Below are 17119 nucleotides of genomic sequence, written 5' to 3' on the forward strand. Positions count from 1 at the left end.
AAAAATAGATTTTATTTCAAAATAATTTTGTTTATATTGAAATGCTTAGATTTTAAAATGAATAAAATTAATGTTCTATAAAATTAATCAATATGAAATTTGTGAATTAAATGTATTTTCATAAAAGAAAAAGGTCTTCTGAACAGTTTTAAAGCAACTGTGAGTTAACTATTGCTGGTGTGGTTTAGTCCCTAAGTCATGTCCAACTCCTTTGCAACTCCTGCCAAGTTCCTCTGTCTATGGAATTTCCCAGGCAAGAAGACTGGAGTGGGTTGCCATTTTCTTCTTCGGGGGATCTTCCTGACTCAGGGACTGAAACCATATCTCCAGCATCACATGTGAACTCTTTACCACTGGGGAAGCCACTAGGGAAGCTGAGTAAACCGTGTGCATGTGTGCTCAGTCACGTCTGATCCTTTGGGGTCCCATGAACTGTAGCCCACCAGGCTCATTGCTTCATGGAATTTTCCAGGCAATAATACTGGAGTGGGTTGCCACTTCCTACTCCAGAGGATCTTCCTGCACCAGCAACGAAACCTGCATCTCTTGCACCTCCTGCATTGGCAGGGAGATTCTTTACCACTTGCACCACCTTGGAAACCCATATTATTCTACAATTATTAGCAAGATAGAGAATAAAGAAAAACAAGTGGCTATATCATTCTATATGCATACTCGCACATACACACGCCTTTAAAAGATTACTAGAAACAGAGAGCTACAATTAAACATAAAAATGTCTCTCTCAGAAACAACCATTACTAAGTTATATTTCAAAATGATAAGAATAAAAATGGAAGAAAATCATGACACCCACGAAAGAAAACAGGTCACTGAGAGACTTCTGGTATCAACATTCTCAACCAACTTACTGATCATAACAACAAATCCTAAAAGAGAAAATAAATTGCTGTCAAACCTCAACAAGCAAGAGAGCATAGTTTAAGAACAGGGAATTTCAACTTCAGTAAACAGCCAAACTCAACTCAAGGCATGAGAGATCAAGCAATGTAATTAGATAAAAGGGGAGCCAAGCAATGCTCTCAACCGTCAGAACCTCATTTACTCTTTGCTTGAACCAAGAGAAACATCCTCATAGTTAGGCTCCCAAGATATCCCATGCCACCCAAGACTGGAAACATGAGTGTTATCTAATATTGGAAGCTTATAAAAGCCAGGCAATATTTTCATGACTATCCATGCTTCTAGGCAGAGTGGATACTCAGTGAGAACACCGGGTTCTATATGCTGACCAGCATCCATTCTGATAAGTTAGCATCCATGCCATAGCCATTGCTGAGTGTTTTTCATATTACTCAGTACCCAGGAAAGTGTCACCCTAAACCAACCCAGATAGTTGTACATCTTTCTTTTTTTTCCCCAAGGACTGACAAGTTTGTTTCTGCAGTCAAGCCTTTTTACAGAAGTAGGAACAAAGAGCTTAAAGTATACGGCCAGCAGAGCGTATATGGGGTTAACACATAATCAGTAAAAACATTTCAAGGACAGCGCGCTCTAAGTGATCATGTGCTTATAGCACAACCCGTTTTCTCAAGTAACATCCCTATTTATTATTAAATCTTGGTGCCGAGCATAACCAAAGGCAGGAGATGTTTTTCTGTCCACAGTACAAAGCTGGGTACTTCTGGCCCTTCGCCATTTTCCCAAGGACTTTCTGCTTTTACGGCTATTTTGTACTATGCTTCCCAACAAGGAGGAGGAACAAAATCTCCACAAGGAAAAACTCTACAATGAAAATGAAGGAGAGCTGAGAGCAGGGAAAGACTGAAGATGAAGGAAAGTCGGATGAGGCAGCTGAGGAAGGGAAACCAGTACATGAGGTGGGGAGCAGGGTGAGGGGAAGGCGGTTGGTGAGGGGCAGCAAGATGAGGCAAAGTAAGGAAAGCACAGAGGATCTGAAGGTGAGGGAACTTCACCAGGTGAGGGCTGGTGGGAATCTGAGGCCAGCAGGGACCCAGTGTGGGCTGCCAGATAGCAGCAGGCTGAGAGTTGTGTGGCAGGAGAGCAAACAAAAAAACAGGCAGGGAAATGGGGAGTGGAGGATTCTTTGGAGCTCTTTTTAGGACTTCCAGGGGAGGCCTTTGTGCACTGAAGAGATGGTGAGAGAATATGGAGCCATGTCAAAGATTCAGGAAGAGCTAAGGACCTTCTGTTTCTGTTTTGCATATAGGGTCAATTGTATGGCTTTATTTTTATTTTAGATTTTATACATGAGTGATATCACATGGAATTTCTCTTTCTCTGTCTGGCTTACTACATCTTTCTTTTGTAAAGTCTTTAAATAACTGGGTATTATTTGGCAGGATAAATTTCTGTTTTTATGTTTCTTTATTTAAAAGCATATATTTTAAAGGAAAGAAGTGACACTATATCATCTGAATTTAAGAGTCAAATATAAAGATGACCTTAACTGGTGCTGGTAGGGCTTCCCTTTTGACTCAGCTGGTAAAGAATCTGCCTGCAGTACCGGAGACCTGGGTTCAATCCCTGGGTTGGGAAGATTCCCTGGAGAAGGGAAAGACTACCCACTCCAGTATTCTGGCCTGGAAAATTCCATGGACTGTATAGTCCATGGGATTGCAAAGAGCTGGACACAACAGGTGAGACCCAGAGGAAGGGGTACACAGTCTGTAGCAGTAACAACAGAGAGGGATGAAAGGAATAGCTGGGATCAGGAGATACAAGAGTGAGCCCCATTGTATCATGAAGTGTTTATGAAAAGAACTCAAGGCTGAGCCATCTGGATTCATATTTTCTCCAATAAAACAGTTACATGTTCACACCATTAGATGTTTAGTGTGAAGCAACGGTTTTATTATGAATTTTGTATATTTATTTTGTAAAAACAATGGAAAGTAAACCTGGTCTTAAAACAATCTATGCATAACCAAGTCACTGAGTAGTTTCTCAGAGAACCATACAAAAGTGAAGGTGAAATATTAGTTAAGTGTAGTTATTTAGTATTTCACTATTGCTGCTAATGGAGAAGGAAATGGCAACCCACTCCAGTATTCTTGCCTGGAGAATCCCATGGACAGAGGAGCTTGGTGGACTACAGTCCATGGGGTCACAAGGAGTAGAACACAACTGAACGGCTAAACCAACAACATTGCTACTAAAATATTCCCCATTCATTAAAACAGTCTTTTAGTTGAATCTACATCTATAGGAATAAATTTTATAGATTGCAAAACAGGCTGTATTAGAAACTAGAAATGCCAGCAAATTTGAAAACTCAGCAGTGGCCAAAGGACTGGAAAAGGCCAGTTTTCATTCCAATCCCTAAGAAAGGCAATGCCAAAGAATCCTAAAACTACCACACAATTGTACTCATCTCACACACTAGCAAAGTAATGCTCAAAATTCTCCAAGCCAGTCTACAACAGTACATGAACTGTGAACTTCAAGATGTTCAATCTGGATTTAGAAAAGGCAGAGGAACCAGAGATCAAATTGCCAACATCTGTTGGATCATTGAAAAAGCAAGAGAGTTCCAGAAAAACATCTACTTCTGCTTTATTGACTATGCCAAAGCCTTTGACTGTGTGGATCACAATAAACTGTGGAAAATTCTTAAAATAATTGGAATACCAGACTGCCTGATGTGGCTCCTGAGAAATCTGTTTGCAGGTCAGGAAGCAACAGTTACAACTGAACATAGAACAGACTGATTCTAAATCAAGAAGGGCGTATGTCAAGGCTGTATATTGTTACCCTGCTTATTTAACTTATATGCAGAGTACATCATGAGAAATGCTGGGCTGGAGGAAGCACAAGCTGGAATCAAGATTGCCGGGAGAAATATCAATAACCTCAGATATGCAGATGACACCACCCTTATGGGAAAAAGTAAAGAACTAAAAAGCCTCTTGATGAAAGTGAAAGAAGAGAGTGAAAAAGTTGGCTTAAAGCTCAACATTTAGAAAACAAAGATCATGGCATCCGGCCCCTTCATTTCATGGCAAAGAGATGGGGAAAACAATGGAAACAGTAAGCGACTTTATTTTATGGGGCTCCAAAATCACTACAGACGGTGACTGAAGTCATGAAATTAAAGGACACTTGCTCCTTGGAAGGAAAGCTATGACCAACCTAGACAGCATATTAAAAAAGCAGAGACATTACTTTACCAACAATGGTCCATCTAGTCAAGGCTATGGTTTTTCCAGTAGTCATGTATGGATGTGAGAGTTGGACTGTGAAGAAAACTGAGCACAGAAGAATTGATGCTTTTGAACTGTGGTGTTGGAGAAGACTCTTGAGAGTCCCTTGGACTGTAAGGAGATCCAATCAGTCCATCCTAAAGGAAATCAGTCCTGAATATTCATTGGAAGGACTGATGCTAAAGCTGAAACTTTGGCCAACTGATGCGAAGAACTGACTCATTGGAAAAGACCCTTATGCTGGGAAAGATTGATGCAGGAGGATAAAGGGATAATAGAGGACGAGGTGGTTGGATGACATCACTGACTCAATGGACACAAGTTTGAGTAAACTCCAGGAGTTGGTGATGGACAGGGGAAGCCTGATGTGCTGTAGTCCGTGGGTTCGCAGAGTCTGGCATGATTGAGCGACTGAACTGAACTTAACTGACTGAGAAACTAGAAATAAGACTTGTTCCCCACCAATCCAGTAACACTGAGATGAGCAAATCTTCCTTCCCTTAGGGATTTCTAGATTTTAGGATATCCCCCATTGCATTCTGAAAGTAGAGTGAAACTAATTTTTTTAATCTTCTTGCCTTGAGGGTAAACCAGTGTGGTTTAGAGGAAAGATCAGGGGACCTGGAATCAAAGAAATTCAAGATTCTAAACCTCTTTGATTCTAGATTTTCATATTTACTAAGTGGGAACAATAACTATAATTTTCCCCCTATGTTTCATGAGAATTAAACAGTTTAATGTCTGTGATAGGGAACAAAAATTCTGTGATTTGGGGAATATTCTATATCTGCTTTGTCAAATCACATAATCAATAGTTACTTGTAGCTACTGAATCTTTGAAATAAGGCTAATGCAAATGAGAAACTGAATTTTTCATTTTTGCTAATTTTAATTAGCCTAAATTTTAATTAGTTTAATTAATTTAAATTTTAAAAGACACATTACCATACCAAATTCAGTTCAGTTCATTTCAGTCGCTCAGTCGTGTCCGACTCTTTGTGACCCCACAAACCGTAGCACACCAGGCCTCCCTGTCCATCACCAACTCCCAGAGTTCACCCAAACCCATGTCCATCGAGTCAGTGATGCCATCCAGCCATCTCATCCTCTGTTGTCCCCTTCTCCTTCTGCCCCCAATCCTTCCCTGCATCAGGGTCTTTTCCAATGAGTCAACTCTTCGCATGAGGTGGCCAAAGTACTGGAGTTTCAGCTTCAACATCAGTCCTTCCAATGAACACCCAGGACTGATCTCCTTTAGGATGGACTGGTTGGATCTCCTTGCAGTCCAAGGGACTCTCAAGAGTCTTCTAGAAATACTCTCTATACTCTGTCTACAGTAGTTTTAATTTCAGTTATTCTTACTGCAAGTTAATTACTCTGTTCTGGAAATTCATAGATACATTGTCTTTGTTTAAGAATGAGAGTTTTGCTTACATATAGGCAAAGATACACATGTAACCATTTGAAACAATTTGTGAGATGAATCAGAATGCAATTGTATTTTTGTCCACCACTTTCCTTTTAAAAACGTATTCACTGGGGGAAGTTTTTCCCAATACCACTGACGAAAATTCCCCAATTGGCCCCATGTATCTTTTGGTTACTCTGAGATTTAAAGAAAATTCTGTGGTTATTTAAAGTTGCAAAATACAGTTTTGATTCACGAATTAGAATGCCCCATCCAATATTTCCATCAGCATACCAACATTTTGGTGTAAGACCGATCTCCCTGCTCTCGTGCCCTACAAGTCTACAGGCTTCTGGAAAAGGAGTGCTGTGCACACCTTCTCTTTTTCTACCTCACTTCCTCTGTCACCCAACTTGCAAGCTCCTGTTACTGAAGCCTCCAAAATTGGAGAATAAGGAAGAAAAAGGAGAAATAAACAGAACATTTTTACTCTATTAGTGTGATTGAAAGTTGGCTTTGGCTCTGCAGTGTTTATTACTGACACTGTGTATGGGGGTGAGTGTGTGCACATGTACATGAGTGAGCTTTGGGGAATCCTCAGAAGCTTATAACTGTATCACCTGTGAACTGAGCAATGCATCTAATTCTTCTGTTAGTGATGTCCCCCTTAGCTCTGCGTTTCTAGAGGAAAACACATTAAGCTTTCCAGGAGTATATAGCAAAGCCACTTCCTCTATGTTTGAGATAAAAAAGACCATCCCTCACTTCTACCTCTCCACACTGGGTTAGCTCTTCAAAAATCATTCTTATAAAATCCTCTCAGTGTTTTATCCTCCCTTTATTTTTCCTTATAACCTGGAGGTGGGTGAGGAGTCAATACTTGTGAAAATATTCCCAACTTGGGATTTTAGTCAGAAAACAGTTATCTTAGAATCTTGGCCAAATTTTCCAATTTAACCTCCTTGACCACTCTTGCTCTGTTAATTGTAGCCAAAATCTAGAAATTACATAAAAATCAACAATATGAGACCAATAAAAATCTTTGGCATATCCACAGCCATTGCGGGAAAAAAATAATGTGGTTTTCTCATATGCAATGATATGGGTCAATCACTGAGATATATTAAGTAAAAAAAGGAAAGGCACTAGACATTCCATATGTTTACAATATTTCTTACTGGAAAGAGTTGGAAAAAACTGAAAGCTGCCATGTCGTGCTTATGAGGAGAGAATTCGCAGACGAGAAATCTGAAACCTGGAGTTTCAGCTTACTTCACATTCTATATGCTAACATATTATTTGCATTTTCTTATTGTGGCAAGAATTACTTTACATTTTTTCTTTAATATCTTTGTAAATATATTTACATACACAGTAAGGCCTCTATTCATTGCTTAATTTTTTTACGTTTTTCTATTTGGCACAAAGTCTCCAACATCTTTTTTCAGCCCTGACATTCTGACACAGTTGTGTCTATACCCAAGTGAAATGCCCTTTCCAAATAACTGACCAAGTCATTTATAAATAAGATTTAGAAACTTGAATGAAATACCATGGACTGAATAAATGAGTCTATATTTTTCCATAAATAGGTGAGCTATAACATACTTTTTTTTTTGCACATGATAATACAGAAAAATAGGCTGGATTACAGGCAGAACATAAAAATGCATCCATACTGTATGCTTGCAATCTACATGTAAATACTGAGGAATTAACCTTTACAACTAGAAAACAATGTTCAGTTATTGATATTCAAAAACAAGTAATGTATTTATTGAATTTTCAGTTTATTAAAACCATCCAAAAAGAGAATGGTTTAGTAAGCAGAGATTGTTTACTTTGCTTAAGACTTGCTATTTTTCAAATAGCAAAGGATAAAAAGGTTTCTCCTAGCACTCTAGTTTGAGGATTGAGAATTATATTTCTGTACAGGTATTGAGGAGAAAGTTTCAGAAAATTAAAAAGTTTGATATATGAAATGATATGTCAGTTAATAAAATTTATTTTCTTTTGAACATTAAAAAATTGGAAGGGAAACACACCTAAAGTTTTACTCTGATAAATTTTCATTAGGTCAAAACTGGCTACTTTCTAGGATCTCCTACCATGGTCTCCTTCTTCTCACCACACACTCCAGCCTCTGTTAGGCTTTCCTATGCTTTGCAACTCCCACCTTATTTCTTACATAGCATTATCAACTGTATACACATGCTTATCACTCCCTCAATCTTCGTATCCCCAGGACTAAGTAAAGCTCAGGTTGAATTAATGTTTGTGTGCTTAGTCGCTTCAGTCATGTCCAACTCTGTATGATGCTATGTCACCTGCCAGGCTCCTCTGTCCATGGGATTCTTCAGGCAAAAATACTGGAGTGGTTGCCATGCCCTCCTCCAGGGGATCTTCCTGACCCAGGGATTGAACCCTGTCCTTTATGTCTCCTGCATTGGCAGGCGGGGTTTTACCACTAGAGCCACCTGGGAAGCCCGCCGAATTAATGTTTACTGAATAAATAATTGAATAATGCCACTCACCCCACAGTGACTCACACTGATTCCTCACTGCCTTCAGAATAAAGTGCACAATTCTTAGGCTGATATTTGAAAATGCTTCATAATTATAAGCAATCTATCTTTCCAATCTTATTTCCTTCATCTTTTGCCCCCAATTCCCCGAATACTACATCACCAACCACACTTAGCTATGGAGAGAGATGGGGTCTTTTTTGTTCACTGCTGTGTCCCACGGTTTAGGTCAGTGCCTCACACACAACAGATGTTCAGAAATTATTTGTTGAGTCAATGGCTGGATAAATTAATTTTACCAAATATATTTTGTACTTTCTATTTCCTTATATTTTATAAGTAGCTACTCCCTTTGTTTTTGCCTCTTTAACTTCCTTTCTCTAATTTCCAAGGCTCAGTAAAGTTTGATCATTTATGAAAATCATTTCCAGGTTTCCTAGGCAAAATTAAATTTTCTCCATACAAATATAGACTTATTTGACACTTCTCATCACTTCATTATGCTCTTTTTATCTTATTAAATAGTGGCTAGATTTTAAACTTTTGGAAGTTTAGGACTATGCTACTTTGATGTCTCTTTTTCCAGTCTGCTCCCACCTACCTTTTATCACTTGTCTTAGCTGGAATAGTCTGAGTATATACAAATTTCACCACCTCTTACTATTGACATGGTATTTCTGTGAATCAGTTTCTTTATCTCTAAAATGGCAGAACATCATTATCTTAACCCTCAAATTAATTAAGTCATATATTTCACTTAAAGGACTTAAGACAGTATTTGGTACATGGTATCATTATTATTATTAATACAAAAGTAAAAAGGCTGGCTTAAAACTCAACATTCAAAAAATGAAGATGATGGCATCTTGTCCCATCTTCATTGCAAATAGTTGGGGGAAAAGTGGAAACAGTGGCAGATTTAATTTTCTTGGGCTTGAAAATCACTGTGAACAGTGACTGCAGCCATGAAATTAAGACTTGCTCCTTGGAAGGAAAGTTATGACAAACCTAGACAGAATATTAAAAAGCAGATATATCACTTGACCAACAAAGGTCCAGTAGTCATATACGGATGTGAGAGTTGGACCATAAAAAAGGCTGAGCACCAAAGAATTGATGCTTTCAAATTGTGGTGCTGGAGAAGACTCTTGAGAGTCCCTTGGACAGCAAGGAGATCAAACCAGTCAATCCTAAAGGAACTCAACCCTGAATATTCTTTGGAAGGACTGATGCTGAAGCTCAAACTTCAATACTTTGCCAACCTGTTTCAAAGAACTGACTCACTGGAAAAGACCCTGATGCTGGTAAAGATTGAAGGCACAAGGAGAAGGGGGTGGCAGAGGAAAAGATGGTTAGATAGCATCACTGATTCAATGGACATGAATTTGAGCAAATTGTGGGAGATAGTGAAGGCCAGGGAAGCCCACTGTGCACGGAATAACAGAGAGTCGGGCATGACTTAGTGATTGAGCAACAACAATGTCTACTAAATAGAAAATTCAGTTGCTCTCTCACACCATAGGTTGAGAAACAAGGAAGTTGATTTAAGATCAAATTTTGCACTATATTTTAGAGATTACAATGCTACAAACATATCTGAGTCTCCAAGATGCCAAAAGTATCTGGTTTTCAGTTACATCTGGAGAGATAATTTATTTAGAGCATTTAAGATAAATAAGTGTCTTGAGATTAGGGAGAAACAGGAATTCTCCTTCACTGTGTATGAACAAAATATGGGATAAATATTTTAGAAGGCAATTCATCAGTATCTCATAAATTTGAAGATATACATGACTATGGTTCAGCAAATCTATGAAATATTCACTAAAATAAATCTTACATTTGTATACAACTGGCATGTATAAGATTATTTATAATTCTACTTATGATAGCAAAATACCATGCTGCTATGAAAACTAATAAGTTGTACTACAAAAATCAATATGGATTATCCTCAAAAGTACGAGGTTAAAAGAACAGAGCAAGTTGCAGTTGAACACTGTATACACTAGGGTTTTTATAAAATCTTTCAACTTTAAAACAAGCTTATATAATATTTATGGATATGTTCAATGGCAGTAGAAATAGTAAAATATAAAAATAAAGGTAGACAAAAGAATAAAAGCATACAACAGAGAGAAAAATCTACAAAGACTGAAAAGCAGTAACTGCTGAAGTAGCAAAGGGAGAAACAGAACCAGGTAGAGCGCTTGATTTTTTTTAATTTCTAAATTTTTTTTTTTTTGCTAGACTGGAAGGTGAGTGTGCAAGGCTTTATGATATCTGTCTATCTTTAAATGGAAATCTACTATGTATTGTATTTTTTAGGAAAACTTCCAAATTAAGTGCTCTTCCCAATGGACACAGAAGACAAAAACTCCCCTCTACCATTCCTGGAAAGTAAACCTAGTGGTCAGTCTCCTGGCTAGAGATGATGTTTCTGTTTTTTCCCAGGAAGGCTCTTACAAAGAAGCGTCATCACTGAGCAAGTAGTGATATAGCAATCAAGAGAGAAACCCTGAGACAAAATAAAGCTGTGGAAGCAGTCAATCTAGTCTTCTTTCCCCTCTCCATCCCTAGATACCTGGAGATTCTCTTTCTTCAGCAAGCCTCTATGAGTGAGGCATGAGGAAGAACAGAACTGCTTCATCTTACTGAAAGAGGTGCTTGCTTGCTGTCTCTATTTCTCTGGCCAGTTCTGATGGCTCTCCAGAATTCCAATTCCACATGATTAACAATGCAGTTTCCCTTTCCACTGAAAGGTCAGCTTAGCTCCGATTTCAAATTGCCTGAAGCACATTTCCCCCAAAAGAACTAGCTCCCCTCTCTTTTGCTTCAGTATTACTGTTATTCTCTCAGGCCCAAGCTTAAAAACTCAAAAGCATTTTGACTGTTATCATTTATTATTATTATAAATTATTATTATTGTTGTTTTGCTATTGAATTCCCATCCCCCTCTTCCATTTTCATTCCCAGCACCTGTTATTTATTCCAGACACTATGAACTCCCCTTCCTCTGAGATTCTGGGTATGTATTTCTTCCATGTTCAGGGAAGTCATTCCACTTTGTTTTTGACCCACTCACATTCAAGTTTTCAAATTTATTTTTTTCTCTCCTCTAATTATTACAGTTCAAGCAAAGACTTATGGAAACTTCTTTAATTCCATGATCCTGAGCACCATATACTCTAAACAGTAGGAATGAACCAACAGTGAGGCCAGGAATGACTTGAGTGACATGAATTAGCACTTTCTGCCTTTAGCTATTTATAAGTACATACCTCCTCTAGTAGAATAGGATCCCCTCAAGGGCTATGCCTCAGTCACTCTAACCCCAAAGCCCAGCCCAGTGGGAGGACATTGTAGGACTGTTAGAAGTAATTGTTAAGTGAATAAATGGCATGTCCTAGAGAGAGTAGACTATAAATGACATTCAACAGCAAAAGTAATGCCCTTTTAGATAGTATACTATATTTATCAACTGATTCTGCAGCTTTCCTTCTCCTTTGTTTTCACTTTAATCCTACCCTGGACTTCCTGACATAGTTCCTGAGAGAGTTTACATTTAAATGATATATCCCATGCAAAACTTTACACACTTGTCACAAATACCAGTTACTATCACCTTCTGCTGCTGCTAAGTCGCTTCAGTCGTGTCCGACTCTGTGCGACCCCATAGACGGCAGCCCACCAGGCTCCCCCGTCCCTGGGATTCTCCAGGCAAGAACACTGGAGTGGGTTGCCATTTCCTTCTCTAATGCATGAAAGTGAAAAGTGAAAAGTGAAAGTGAAGTCGTTCAGTCGTGTCTGACTCTTCGAGACCCCATGGACTGCAGCCTACCAGGCTCCTCCACCCATGGGATTTTTCAGGCAAGAGTACTGGAGTGGGTTGCCATTGCCTTCTCAGTTATCACCAAATACCATAGAAGACACATAGCTTTAATAGACAGCTAGGCATTGGTGTAGTCTTTCAAGAGATTTTCCAAATATTTAACAATGACATACTTTCATTGTATGTTATTAAATTTAAAATCAATTTCATTTCAAATTGCCTTTTGTCCTCCAAATTAGCTAATACATTTTAAGACAGGATCTGTTAAACACCATCCTGTCTTAAAATGTATTAGCTAAACACCACCCTGTCTTAATAGTCTTTATTATCTCTAAGACAGACACATAAAATTATCTGTTTATAAATTAGGTCCAGGGAAGGTGAGAACACCAAAATAAATAAAACATTTAAGCTGTTTCTAAAGTTTTTAAGTAAGTTGTAACCAAACTATGACTTCACAATTCCTATATTCTGTACAGTAATGATGAAATCTCACTATTATAAATTAATCACATAATTAAGTTATGGAGGATATAAAAGGATCTCCACAAAAATAGTGATGACTTTAAGAATATAGCAAAATTGCATTATCCTCTCTGCTAATTATTATTATGTAAAAACCAGAGATTAACACAGGTGATCCAATATCAACCCTAAAATCAGACCCACTGAAAATGGATTTAGACATGTTTTAAGGAGTCAGAGATACTTTCATAAATAAGAGGCACCAGAATTCTAACTACGCACTCCTTGATCTGGTTTTTTTAAATTGTGGTAAAAACACATGATGTAAAACTTACCATCTTAACCATTTGTAAGTGTAGAGCACGGCACTGTTAAGCATATGTACATTATTGTGCAATCAATCTTTAGAACATTTTCAAATTGCAAAACTGAAACTCGTTACCTACTAAATATTTCCTATTTCCCCCTCTCCCTAACCCCTGGCAACCACAATTCTACTTTCTGTTTCCATGAATTTGACTACTCTTAATACCTCATATAAGTGGAATCCTACAATAAATTATCCCTTTAATCTGTTTTTGAAGCTGAATTGAAACTTCATTATGAAGAAAGTCCACCCTCCAGTAGCTATTGTCTAGGCATCTATTCAGCATAATGCACAACACTCATTTATACTATTAATCCAGTGAAGTAGGTTTTATACCCACCTTACAAGTGTGGAAATGGGGGCTCCACAAGGTGAAATATTGTGCCAAAGTTCACACATCTAAGAAGTAGGGCCACTGAATCTAACTTTATCTGACTTTAACATCCACAGTCTTTTCAACACAGCTGTTGCCTTTTGAAATATTTTAAAGTTTCAAAGGATTTCAACCATCCACATGTTTGAAGTCAGTCAAAGTGGGGTTCTATTGTTGTTGTTGTTTATACCTGACTTTGAAGGTAGCATGTCTTATTGTTCTTTTCATAAGGTATTTCATCCTATGCCATGTCTCAGGTATTTATTTTATGTGTTAAAATTTATTCTAAACCATGTCCCACAAACCCACAGAGTGTCAATTACTTTCTCTTTTTCTTTCCCAAGGAGGCCTTGGGAAGGAAGAAATATTTACTTTATTCAATTGTTCTGGAAATGACACAATTTCCTATTTGTACCATATATCAATAGTGAAAAGAATTAATTTTTAAAAGCAGCACTTACAATTGCAGAAATGAACCCCAGTCTCTTCAGTTCAGGAACATTATTTGGTAGAGTGAATGGAAGTCTTTCTACCCAAAACCAAGGACTCCTTACAAACGTGCCTTGCTCTGTATGTGGCGCCTGAACTATTACTTACTGAGCCACCTGGGACTAGGAGTCCTTGTGGTATGACTCCAGGCTGCTCAACCGGAAACCCTAACAGAGAGAAGAACTACAATACCCACAATTCAAATTTCTCACCTGAAACCGGGAGAAGAGGGTGCAGCTTTGCTCTGGGAAGGTGGAAAAGCAAAGCAAAAAGTAAACATGTATGTATTGGGTGGGTATATTTAAGAACAATTTGTAAATACGAAATTATATCTATAAAAGGAAACCAAAAAAAGGTTTGATGTTTGCCAACAAGAAGGTGCCCTCACTGTTGGAACGAAAAAGACTTTATGCAAACAAATCCTCATTCAGCTGTGCAACCTGCCACACCAGATTCTCTTTCAGTGATTCAGGGCAGAGATGCCTCATTACCTTGTGCAACAGATGAATGAGAACTTCCCAGGTAAATCCTGAAAGCCTCTAGTTAATCCTGCATCAGCATTGTGATTGTCACTCACAGGTGCTAAAGGGTATAATAGAAACATTTTACCCTTCAATTTGTAAATGCCCTGGATTACTTTAAATGTGATTTTAAAATGTGAACAAGATGAAACTTGTTGATATTTTCTATCATTTTCCTTTCCATTCCCTGATTTTGTGTTTTCCTTCTGTGCATTCCAACATTACCTCTGATTGCTCAAAACTCAAAAATAAGAAAATTGGAAGGAAAAATAGAAATTTTAAAACTTGGGTAAAAGTAAAGGTGCAATAATTGTTTCACGTCTTTGCGACACTGGGAAAGTGTTAGAAACAAACAAAACCTAAAAAATGTATTTTCTCCTTTTATTCATACAGCATCTGTCTCTAGCCTTTCCTTTCTCATTAGAAACAAACCATAAAATGGTTATAGACAAGTTCTGGTCTGAACCCAAAAACCTAATGGAAAGATTCAGCTAAAGTAAGCAGATGGCAGAATGGTGACAAAATAATTTTTTTTTTCCATTTTCTGCACTTTCTCTCTCCCTGCCTCCCTACTAAGGAAATGGGTTTCATGTGGTCAAATCTACTTGATCCACTCAGAGCTCTTTTGAAGTTTCCCCTTGGGTCATTCCACAATTCAAATTGAGTCATTCTATTTCCTTTGCCACAGATCTCCCAATCTCCTGACCAGAACCTAACTTGCCCTTATGTCATTTATATTATTTCCAAAACAAACAGTTTTCTGTTTCCCTAAACCCTACAGATTTTGTTCTCCATGCTGTTTCTTCTCTCTGAAATACTATTTTCCCAACTTTAAATGTTCAGATCCTTCCTTTCTTTCAAAGCTCAGTGAAACAAAACATTCTTTTCTAAGAAGCCCTTGCCAGTCTGTCCTAATCTGAATTATTTTCTCTCTCCTAACAAACTTCATATATTATCTAGCCCTCTCATAACAGGCTTTATACCTTATTTCATTGGTGTGTGTATATATATATGTGGTCTTATCTTCCAATGTGAAGGTAAGATCTGATTTTATTCCCACTCACTAACTCAATGATTTACATGTAAATATTTCTGATAAAACAACCAATGAATGAAATAACTGAGATACTTACTCCAGTCTGGATAATACTATCTTTATCTCTCCCAGGAAATATTTGCATTTAAAGAAGCCTTTAAATACCTAGGAGGAATACTGATCTCAGAATGCTCCTGTGGTCTAGTCTGGTGCAGCTTCCACGCCCTCTATTTGCAGAATGGTATGGTACTAAGTCTATCAATTTAACCCCTGTCAGTACCTGAAATGAACACTTTACTGGATCAGAATTAATTGTTTCACCAGTTCTGCTCCATGCTGTGCACTTGGCTTGTTAACAGCTTCCCAAAGACTGGCCCTCATTCCCATAACTGCATCTTGATTGGAGACGTGGCCCTGCCACCATCTACAATTTTGATCAGCTCCAGTGTTTGTGGTTCCCTTCCCCTACAATCTAATCTCTGAAGTGAAAACTGTGCCCTTCAGACTTCTTTAAATAATTCTTAATCACTGATCTCTCCCACCCAAGAAGGGAATTGTTCCAGTAGTTGTTAGTTCCTTACATGTCTACTTCTATAGAATTCTCCCAGTCTTCACACAGTCTGCTATGTAGTCTATAGAATGACTTCCACTGCGGAGGAAGTGAACCTTCTAGATTCCGCTGACACACAGTGAGATATCTGTGCATCATCAGACACAAAGGCAGGCTAGTGAAGGTGACTGCTGGTCAGGAGAGTCTTCCCAACTGTCCTCTAATATATCTTAAGGACTTCTAGCCCCTCATTCTGCCTGTGTGCATACAAGCTATCTAAAAGTGGGCAGGGAGTTCATCCCCAACACAGTTCAGAGTTGCTTCCTTAAGAATGTCTTTTCTGACCCCTTTACCCCATTCTTAACCCCTTATATGTTTCTTGTACTGATTTACACAAATGTCTGGCTGAATTGATATTTTGTTAATGTTAAACCAAGTTGTTTTCATTTCTACCCTGAAATCGTGATCACTTGCAGCCACAAGATTCGTTGCACCTACAAATTAAGTAGAATATGGATATCTGTTATTTCCTGACAGATAGTATAAAAGTATAGGAAGCCAGGCCTTTCTAGCCCAGGGTGTGGAAAGAAGAAAGCCAGAGTGTGAGTGGAACTCTAAGAGGGCTTCAGTTGAAACAGTAGATAAAGTAGATAAAGAATTGCCCATGATGCAGGAGATGCAGGAGACACAGTTTCAACCCCTGGGTTGGGACGATTCCCCCAGAGAAGGGCATGGCAACCCACTCCAATATTCTTGCCTGGAGAATCCCATGGACACAGCAGCCTGGGCATGCCACAGCCCATGGGGTTCCAGAGAGTTGGACACAACTGAAGCGACTGAGCATGGACACACATGCACCCTAGGTAGTAAAAAGTGAAATATATCAGGTGCAGGGCCTCCATGTTCAATCACACAGCTGACACAATTGTATTCTTTGCCCAGCTAGGAGAGCTGTTCAGGGAATAACACCATATTCTTCATTGTGGGAACATGAAGGTGCCAAGTGAGCAAGTGGACATGCAGATACTAGAGAGTTAGGACAAAGAGCCTATATTATGCTTTGTGACCCAAGAAAAATGGTAAGGATCATATAATGGATGTCATGCTTGCACAACACTTCAGAAAGACCTGTTGGTCAAGCACTAGAGTCAAAGCAAACTCCTCTATAGCAGGTGACTAGCCAGGACCCAGACAATATGACATGGCTTCAGATCCCCTTCTTTCCCCATAACATAATGTTATGTCTGTCTTACTATATACACTTAGGGACCATCTTAAAGAAAACTGAAGATGGAGGAGGAGAAACTGACAGGCTGAGAGCAAAAAAGGAGTTATCCAAAAGATTATTTAAGCTAAAAGAGACAGTGGT

General features: G+C 38.4%; 1 protein-coding gene across 2 annotated transcripts in view; it reads right to left on the minus strand.

Annotated features, from left to right (window-relative positions):
* The window catches only part of MACC1 (metastasis associated in colon cancer 1), a 93449-nt gene extending 79698 nt beyond the window's left edge, over window positions 1–13751 (minus strand). For both annotated transcript variants that reach the window (XM_010832781.1, XM_010832782.1), the window contains exon 1: window positions 13616–13751. The gene's annotated coding sequence lies outside the window, so the exon portion shown is untranslated. The remainder of the gene's footprint in view (window positions 1–13615) is intronic.
* Window positions 13752–17119: the final 3368 nt, after the last annotated feature.

The sequence above is a fragment of the Bison bison genome, unplaced genomic scaffold (assembly GCF_000754665.1).
Source record: "Bison bison bison isolate TAMUID 2011002044 unplaced genomic scaffold, Bison_UMD1.0 scf7180017862274, whole genome shotgun sequence".
In the NCBI taxonomy this organism is placed as follows: domain Eukaryota; kingdom Metazoa; phylum Chordata; class Mammalia; order Artiodactyla; family Bovidae; genus Bison; species Bison bison.